Raw genomic sequence first — 500 nt, 5'->3', positions numbered from 1 at the left:
GGCCCCTTTGTTTTTAAAAGCGAAGCTTTTCTATAATTAGGGTCGGTCCGTCCGTCCGTAACGGATAGCTTTTTTCATTAATTTAGGCATGTTAGAATTGTCCTATCGATTGCAAATTTTGCATGGTGATTCCTTTAGTAGTTAGGTACGATTTAAAAAGCGTAGCAACTCTATAATCATTACCAAAATGCCCGTACGTCCATTTTAAACATGTTGATTTTTTTACTTTTTTAACAACAAATTTTTATGTGAACTAATCATCTGATTGATCTGATTTTTGGTATATTGATTCCTGGGACAACAAAGCATAATGTAATAAGCGAAGCATAATTAAGTCCTTAAAATGTAAATATGTCCATAAACATTATCCTGTATCAAGCAGTCTTTTAACAAATTTACTTACAATTTTGCTTTGACCCTTATGAATTTATATTATGATTATTCAGTTCTGACACTATTCAAGTGTTAATGTCCGTTTGTCCTACCGTTTTAGTGCTTCG

Source organism: Acartia tonsa, chromosome 6, assembly GCF_053477335.1.
Source record: "Acartia tonsa isolate MP-2025a chromosome 6, ASM5347733v1, whole genome shotgun sequence".
NCBI lineage: Eukaryota > Metazoa > Arthropoda > Copepoda > Calanoida > Acartiidae > Acartia > Acartia tonsa.
This window is presented reverse-complemented; position numbering follows the sequence as displayed.